The sequence below is a fragment of the Etheostoma cragini genome, chromosome 5 (genome assembly GCF_013103735.1).
Source record: "Etheostoma cragini isolate CJK2018 chromosome 5, CSU_Ecrag_1.0, whole genome shotgun sequence".
In the NCBI taxonomy this organism is placed as follows: Eukaryota; Metazoa; Chordata; class Actinopteri; order Perciformes; family Percidae; genus Etheostoma; species Etheostoma cragini.
The window spans coordinates 9,235,863-9,245,387 of NC_048411.1; positions in this window are offsets into that span (position 1 = coordinate 9,235,863).

Here is a 9,525-nt window from a genome sequence, read left to right on the forward strand (position 1 = left end):
GAACACCACAAAGAAGGAGAGCCAGAGCGATCCAGAGCGAGCCAGGCCAGGCTAGCATCCCTCAGGGTGAGAAACTGAACACCTGAAACTAATCTAACCCAGTTGGAGAGGGGATTTCTACTTGTAGCTGTTGTCGCTGTGTCCAGACTGATTATCTGTACATTGCATCTAATAGTTTGGGGGGTTTGAAATGACTAGCATGGATAATTAATCTGATTTAAATTTTTTGAAGGGCTGTGGACCCAGTAGGATTTAGTCAGAATAGAAATCGTTACAAAAATTTGAATTACAATGGAACCGTTAATTTTATTGGAATTGTTTGGAGAATGTGGTTTTTAACTTGATCACCGGTTCCAAATGAACACACGCAAGTTCTGGTTTCCGTAGCGGCTGCCGTACTTCCAGGCGCTTGTTATGTTGCAGCCATGGAGCGCAGTAAGCAGCGCTCTAAAGTGTGGCTTTATTTTACATCGAAAAAGCCTGATAAAACTGTAAATCACCATTGAATCTAAATACAATGTTCCTCTCATCTATGAAATAAGCATGTGACCCATTTGAACTTCAGAGAATCAATGAAACCCGGAATCAAAAGAAAGAATCTGAATTGGAATCAGTGTTCAAAATCAAAACGATGCCCAACCCTACTTATAAACCAATCCTAACAAAGGTTAGAAAGCTGGTGTGAACTTGATTATTAAACTAAGTTCATACATATTATTACATGTGTATATGCATATTATTTACAATGCAATAATTGATTAAGTGTGAGGGAATGTTTGCGTGTGAGGCAAATACGTTGATGGGGGAGGGGGGGTGATCTGCATGGGCGATGCAATTATCAGTTTGACAAGCAAGCACAGATAGATTAATACAAATATGAGAAGAGTGTATTTTCTCATCACCCTGTCCTCGACAAGCCCAGCATGGAAGGAAGGCTTAGAGGCTAATAATCAAAGCAGATTAGCCCTAACTCTGATAGATGCTACGCAACGCTGCTTATCATCCGAGTGATAACCATGAATCATCCCATCGCAGTCAGAAATGAGTAGTGTTTTTCAAATTACAATTTTGATGGAATGATCTCTGTATCAGCGGCAAATCAAAGTGCCTCTCTTTGACTTCCATTTGCCTCCTCTAGCCCCTGTCACAGTAATTCCTTCGTGTTAATATAGTATGTGTAAGTCAGTGCATATTAAGTGCGACGAGGAAGGGTGGGCGGAAACACTGAAGCTTCAGAGAACCGGTGTGACTGTGATCTCCGGCCTGCCTGCCTGCCCTGTGATTTAGCCTCAAAATGACAGACTTGCCCCTCATTGGGCTACGGGTGGAGAGCTAATGACATGCTGCGTGGGCTAACATGACTATTAGCCCACTCTGAGCAGCAGGAACTGACAGGAACACAATTCTGTCATTACGCCCTGAGGAGACCTCTAATCAGGAAGGCAGGGATAAAGCAGAGGCCAGTCACACTGGTTTCAGTGTGGAGACAAAGAGGTAACACTGGCTCTGTCTTACCTCAACCTTTAGGAGGGCGTGCAGGCTCAGGAAATCATTTCCAAAAGATGTAAACCTTAAGTATTAATTGTTCTTTTTACATGCCAACAGCAATAACAAATGGCAAGAATATTAACCTAGTTTTAAGTGCAATAAGCATGGCAATACATATGTTTTCCAAGCAACTCTTTGCTACTACAGCCTTACTTGGTCTGGATGAAAATTAGCTTACCATGGCTAACGCTAGCTAAATGTAAAAAAAAAACTCACCAAGGTCACACATGTCGCCTCCAAAAGGATCAGCTCCCCTACACCCAGCATCTCAGACCTGAATGATGGAGCCATCCCACACCTTGCCCTCACCATTGTCAATGACACCAATCACCTTCTATATCCAGACCATCACATAGCCACCATCTGGCCACAGAAACAGGTCTCTGAGGTGTAGACCGAAACGCTTCGGCCGTAGTACTGCTGAACAAATTCTCTTACTGACCTTGTATTGATCTGGTGTTGTTGTCAATGTGCTTGTTTCTATGTGTCTATGCACCTGTATTTATGTTATCTGTTGATGTTTTCGTCCATTTATATTGCCACTTGCATGACACTGACTGTGACACAAAAATGGGACAATAAACATAGATTTATCCGTCTATCAATCCATCTACAGTCAGTTAGAACAGAATAGGGCTGCAACTAACGATTATTTTCATTGATGATTAATCGGTCAACTGTTTTTTTACGATTAAACAATTAATTGTTTGAACTATAAAATGTCAGAAAAAGGGGAAACATGTTGATCAGTGTTTCCCAAAGCACACAATGACATCCTTATATTTAGCTTTTTAATTTGTGCACAACTTAAAGATATTTACTGTCGCAGAATAGTGAGGAATGTAGAACCTATTCACTTCATGTCCTATGGTCATGTGACAAGGTCCAGGAATTTTGGACCGGGACACATGATCTGATTGCAGGAATCCAGTTTCCATTCAACTCAAAACTATTTGTTCTGGGAGATGGCTCAATCCTAAGCGAGATGGATAAGCACATAATAACATGGGTCAGAACTGATTTAATGATAGCCAGACAGATTCTTTTAAGAGGATGGAGGAATGAAGGGGTGCCTTCAGCAGAGGGATTGTGAGATGGCTACTTAAATGCTTTAGTAAACTGGGAAAGAACTTTTCTGAAAGGCTCCTAAGAAGCCATTTCCTTTGGAGAAGCGTATGATATGTGCTTACATGATGATAAAACAGTAAGAGTAACCTGTGGTATTTAAAATGAAATTTGGCATTGAAACAACAAATATTGGCAATGAAAAATGTTAAACTAATATATAAAACACAAACATCTACAAGTAATAATCTCCCAGTCCTATGATATTATTTAACTTTGACATTGGCTTGCACTATGGTGTTTTTCAATGTCAATCTACATTTTTTCTTGTTGCCTTTTCACTGACAGTGTTTTTTGTTTGTTTAAGCTGTCAAGAATTTTACAATGACACTGGTTTTCAGATTCAACTTTCTGTCACTGTTTTGGCGTAGGGAGGAGGGGCCTGAGGGGAGGGACAAAGAGGCCGTGGTGTATGGGTAATTTACATAGGCTACTGGTGAGAGACCGCACCTCCACAGGAACCCTCACAGATGTTTTAAAACCGCATATCTGCAATGTCTTCCTCAAGTTCACCTGGAACCTGCCACCTCAAGTAAGTCGGTTTGTCTTGGCCAGTTTTTTCATGTAGGCCTCAGCTGTGCTTTTAGCACTGTTCTCTAAATCTATACATGGTTAGCACACCTCAGCTAACTTGTGGCTTATTTTCTCATGCAGGGGAGAAATCTACCTATTTATAATAACAGTAATTCATGTCCTTCAGGACTGCTAAGGCCAGTGTTATTGCTGGTGCACAAGGCTTGACTCGCTTGTGTCTCTCACTAGCTCCGTCATGGATGTATTAAGAGAACAAGCTCTGCTCTCTCTACCTGCAGCTAACACTGACATGGAACCTTAACACCCCTCCCCTATAACTCTCCTCCAATCACAAGTATAGCTGCTGACTGACAGGTTAATAGGCAAATCACACTCACTAACAGGCAGAATGTGTTCACTGACAAACTGCCGTAACTGCCAAACTGTCAGTAACTGAGTTTGCCCAGTTTTAGGAGCTGTGTAGTGGGGGGTGTAGTGGGTGTCCTCCATGCCTTCGGCGACAAGTTGTAGTTTATTTCCCCCTCAAAAATAGGTAATTGAGCACGGTAGTGGTTATGACCATAGCAGTAACTATGTAACTACATGGTAACAAACTTCTAGTATGAATAGGTCACTAAACAGTAGTGTGCAGATAGTGTGTGTGAAGAGCAGAGTTGTTCACAAAGAAAGATGTTTGGAGTAATGTACCTAGGTGAATATAGCAGATATACAGCACACGGAAGAGCCTTTTGAGTTTGATGGTTGTCCTTATTTATTCAAAGCCACATGCATATTTGCATATTTGACAGTTTCCATGTAGTTACATAGTTATTGATATGTATTTAACAACTACAATGCTCCATTACCTATTTTTGAGGAAGATATAAACTACAATTTGTTGGCGCAAAGGCATGGAGGACGCCCACTACACCCTCCGGGCGCTTGGCTGCGGGAGGCGAGGAAGGCGGGCATGAAGGCTGCCTGCCCGGCTAAGGAATCTACCAGACAGAGCGACACTGCCAAGCCTCCTACTCACCAACACCAGATAGATCAAACACAAAAGGGATGGGCTACAAATACACACGGAACTACTGCGTCACGGTTTTCACAAAAACTTGGTTGAACACACTTATCAAAAGCTAACAGCTAACAGCTAGCTAGCAGCTAACCAAGCTACCCACCGGCAAGAACAAGACAGGGCAGATGAATTAAAATAATGTCTGAGTTGAAAACGCATCTTGATGTTACGTAAGGGCCCTTTCATGTTGTACAAACATGTTATTAAGAGGCACAAAGGCACTCTAAAACTTGCCCCATTAACTGCCATTTTAGCTCAGTGGAAGCTTGCACACGTACAGTAGCTGCAGCTACTCAGTGTTGCCTGCACCGATTCAGGTTGTTTAATTTTCCAAATTGAAAGTATTTGCATATTTACAGTGATGAAGATTTACATAAAAATTGGGAATTCTCCTTTAAGAGAACAGTGCTAATCTCTGTCAAAACAGCACAGCTGAGGCCTACATTAAAAGTTAACACAAAACCAGCCGGCTTCATTGTGAAAAACTGGCCGAGATAAACAGACTTACTTGAGATTTGCAGGTTCCAGCTGAACTTGAGGAAGACATTGCAGATATGCGGTTTTAAAACATCTGTGAGGGTTCCTGTGGAGGTGCGGTCTCTCGACAGTAGCCTATGTAAATTACCCATACACCACGGCCTCTTTGTCCCTCCCCTCAGGCCCCTCCTCCCTACGCCAAAACAGTGACAGAAAGTTGAAACTGAAAACAAGTGACATTGTAAAAATCTTGACAGCTTAAAAAGAAATAATGTCACTGAAAACACAGAGAAAGAAAAAAATGTAGATTGAGATTGAAAAACCTATCATAATGCCAACCAATGTCAAAGTGAAATAATATTGGATTGTGAGATTATTACTTTTATGTTTGTGTTTTATGTATCAGTTCAACATTTTTCAGTAACAATATTTGTCGTTTCAATGCCAAATGTTGTATTCAATACCACAGGTTACCGTCACTGTTGTAGCTCAATATGCTTATGGTTTTATCACATATACATTGTGTTTATTTCGTTTACAATTTATTGTCTATTTGGTTATTAGTTTATTGATTTTGTCTTGTATATGATTTCTTCTTGTTCTTTTTTGTTTAAGTGTGCCTAAGTTGACAACCAAGGCCTACTGCATGTGTGGTGATGATGTGTAAGGGGGTTCAGGATGGCAAGAGATCATGTTGTGTCGTGTTGTAGGCTGTGTGCTTTGTATGTTTAAAAGACAATTTTGAAAAAAATATTTAAAAGATCTGAATCACAAAACAATGACTCAAATTGATTAATTGATTATCAAAATAGTTCGCAATTATTTGAAAAAGAGTTGACAACTAACTGATTAAAGTAACTTTATGTAACTTTTAAATGTTTCTGCAACTGGTTAATTTTCCAACTGATGATCATAAATGGCCTGTAACAGCAAACATGACTAACAGTGAAAAGAAATCCATTTTCACATAGTTTTTAACAATGCCTCTGCCCAGGTCAGGTTTTTCACACTAAGTCACAGAATGAATAGCAGCAGGTAGACGCCGCTATAGTAACACATTCTGATGGGTCACACATTTTGTTGTAACACCGTGAATGCCTGTGTTAGTGTTTCCAGCCAGGCAAAAGGTAGCAGGAGATTTCTCTATACAGGCCTTATTGTATTTAATTGTTATTTTAGAAGTTATGTACTGTAGTTATGCCTGATACTGGGAGAGGACCATCACAGAATAGAAGGAAATTAAACAAAGACCTAAAAGCTAAGAAGGAAAGTGAAAGACGACGGGTGAATAACAGAGTCAAACTTGGTTGACCTTTCAAGAGATTGAGACTATTATTGGATTGTAAATAATTGACCCTCAGGTATGTAATATGTCTATTTCATTAGAACACTATGTGTGATGTGGTTATTCATCAGTAGCCTACATTAAATCACATCCCCCTCCTATCTATTTTCTTGTACTTGGGTTTAAGGAAATATGCTATATTAATCTAAGTTATTATGACGTTGCTACAACAAACTCTTAATACATAGATAAACAATTGATCAATTATCAAAATAGTTGCCAATGTTATTTCAAATGACTAAATGATCAATGGTCTAATTGTTTCAGCTATAGTCAACTGACATTATTAATTTTTTTACCCTTTATTGAGAAATGAAATTCAACCAACCTTCACCTTCAATTTTCTTTTTGCTGATGAATTGCTACTCAGTCCTACTGAATTTAGCAATATAATAAACATCATCCGCTAGCTTTAATGTTACCTCTGTGAGGCCCTGTCCCCCCAACCTTGCTTTCTTCACATTATAGTGTCTTTTGTAAAACATACTATACGTGTTTTATGGCTTTTTACTGTCAACATCTGTAGATTTGCTTCATTTGGCTCACATTCATGGTAAATGCAAATTTAAAATAAACAGCCATTTTAAAAGCCTTCTCGAGCTAGTTATATGATGTTTTATGAAAAATCAATATGGTGTTTTAGCAATGGCCAGTTGGAACACCCATGTATTACATTACCTCTGTGTGTGAGCATCAATCCAATTTCACCACATACCCGACACTGGGTGGAATTTACGAATGCAGTAAACCCCACTTATTTTACACTTCAAGAGGATTAAAGCAAACACTGAGAATTATCAGCAAACAGCACTGAAGCAGGTTTGTCCATGAACATTCCTTCCCGCAGTAGATGGAACGCAGGAATGTGACAGGCCCCCATACTATAGCTCAAAGCCTCTATCACGGTGTTAATCATACATCATAATCAGTACACACGGACATACCTACCTGTCTGGGTATGGTTGTGACGATATAGAAAGAGCCTGAGAAATTACCTGGACTTCACTCACCAGTTTTGAACCAGATCACTCTGCTCTGGTGAACTTTGAATATTTTAGTATTTATTTTAGCAGGCATTTCGTTGTCATGAAAAAAAAAAACTCAACAAAATGTGTACATATGGGTGCGAGAGGACTGCACAGGCCTAACACCGAGACCCAGCCTATTCTTGTGTCTTTAAGACCCAACCAGCTTGAATGGTGCTGCCAAGTTTGAGTTTCAAACCAAAGACGTGAAGCTATATTTTTACAATTAATGCAATACAGTGGCTACACCATCTATTTTGCTCTTGCCACTGGGCATTGCAGGAATTTGGTCATTTAGAGAAAGAAATAATGACAGCAATTTGCTTGGTAAACTGATAGTTTTCCTACTTTTTCCAAGACTACACCACTAGTACAAAGTAATATAAGTAATAGCAGGAATAGCATTAATGCTGGTAGTAGAAAAACATCCCTCAACAGTGTTTCAATCTAATGAGGATTTAGTTATCTTTAACAATAACCTTCATGAAACAGCTACATAAGATAAAAAAAAAATCAAAGTATTCCACTTACCTAGATTACTTTCATTGATTGCATCTGTGAAAACAGAAACATTTCGTATCAATACACATGATCAATAGAGATGGAATGTCAGGACATATTCATGCAGTGACGCTCAAGCCTTGATGTTGTGTCTATGTGCTAAGTCGGGGCATCCGGCCTGACTAGCTGAGGCCTGCACTGCGGGAAGGAAGGGGTAATGGTGCAGGCACGTCAGTGTCAGGTAGAGAGTTCCAGTGAAACAATGTTCCAAAGTTCACTTACAACATCCAGAAATATACATTTTTACAAATATGAGATTATTTGTTTGTACTTTGGAAGTTTTATCTGGAAAAGAAGCGCGTGTATTGGAGTTATCTACAGTATCACAATGTTTCTGAGTCACAACTAACATGAATACGTGACCCCCAAATGCATGGGAGATGTCTCTACCAGTGCTCTCAACAACATTTCACAGTCTTCCAGTTTTCTCCAAAAAACTTCTGTTGTCAAACTAAGGCTGCACAATTGATCAAGAATCCTGTCCTATAACCGGAGGCAGCTGTCCTAGCCAGGAGGGAAGGTGAGTAATGTCATGATGTAAGGAAAGGGAATGGTCCCAAGAGTTCCATAAAAGGGACCCCACAGCATTGAAGTAGATTGACATCAATTACAGCTGGGCCTCCACAGGACTGCCAAGATGCAGATAGACCGAAAACTTTTGCCTGATTACTAAAAGCTTTTATTGGTACAACCACAAGGATCTGAAAAATGGATTGTAAAACTATGGGTTAAAACCGGATAAAAAGCCATTTCTGACAGAGCTTCTGTCTAACATAGACCACATCAACACCACGCATGTGCTGCTAGTAAGACAATGTAGTACTACCACCACCACCTAGGGCCAAGGTTATAATAGTCAACAACAATAAAATAACAAAAACTAGGAGGGAAAAACCTTGTTTTAAACTGAAATAATAAAAACAAAAACTAACTAAACTTTAATGTCTGTTTGCAAAACTAACTAAACTAAAATAAAATAATTGAGACAATGTCCTTAGTTTTCGTCTTTGTCAATGTCTTTCATAGAATTTATTAAAGGGAAAAATCCTACAAATTTGAAAGTACATTTGAGAAGTGGGTACAAGGAGTAACCTAGGTTACCTTACCAAGGTAAATGAGACTTCCAATCTCAAGAGGGGCAATATTTGTTAAGGCAAAATATGTTTAAAAATAAACCCATTCTGGAATAAGTATTGTGGTGCTGTAAAGATGTCCCAGGCTCCAAATCATATTCAACAGAATTGAGAAAAAAAAAAAAAATCTTTGTTTTGGCTTTTAGACAGATCCTCGCAAAATATCACAATGTGATCATTTCTATATACAGTATTTTTCAATAAAATGAGAATAATCATACAAAAACAATCATTCCTTCCAATATCATGAATCGTTTGCAAATTCAATATCAGTCAAAATAAATGCAGTTAAATTTTCTTTCTAAATCGTTCAGCCCTACCGCAACCCCCCACCCCCCAAAACATCATAATACATGGTAAACCATTCTTCATTATATAAAAAAAAGAATTCATGTCAAACATAGCAACAGGGCATGTGTGAATATTTAACACTGTTTAATAGTTGTCTTAAAAACTGCACATAACAGCCTGGGTTGACTTATCTGATTATTCTAAAGGCTACCCAACCTCTGCCCTCCTCATCAGCAGCTTAACAAAATGCTCCTGACATGCTCACACTGAGCGCCGAGAGCGAGGCAGCCTTACGAGGCAGAAATGGTGACATCACCCGAATAACAGCTAAACAAAATAGGCCACAGCTGTTTGGTTCTTTAGGCTCCAAATTAGACTCAATATGTCACACAGCATCACATCACACGGATGACTGTAGAAATAAGCACT